Source organism: Rhincodon typus, chromosome 1 (assembly GCF_021869965.1).
Source record: "Rhincodon typus isolate 14 chromosome 1, sRhiTyp1.1, whole genome shotgun sequence".
Classification (NCBI taxonomy): domain Eukaryota; kingdom Metazoa; phylum Chordata; class Chondrichthyes; order Orectolobiformes; family Rhincodontidae; genus Rhincodon; species Rhincodon typus.
Window position 1 is genome coordinate 150,490,806 of NC_063332.1, and position 350 is coordinate 150,491,155.

The following is a 350-nucleotide window of genomic DNA, read 5'->3' on the forward strand; positions in this document are numbered from 1 at the left end:
TAGGAGAGTGGGCAAAGGAGTGGCAGATGGAATACAATGTGGGAAAGTGGGAGGTTATGCAGTTTGGTAAGAAGAATAGAGGCGTAGACTATTTTCTGAATGGGAAAGGGCTTTGGAAATCAGAACCACAAAGGTATTTAGGAGTCCAAGTTCAGTTCATAGTTAGGAAGGTAAATGCAATGTTAGGAACAAAAACATAGTTGCTGGAAAAGCTCAGCAGGTCTGGCAGCATCTGTGGAGGAGAAAACAGAGTTAACGTTTCGGGTCTGGTGACCCTTCCTCAGAACTCAACTCGGGTCACCGGACCCAAAACGTAAACTCTGTTTTCTCCTCCACAGATGCTGCCAGAC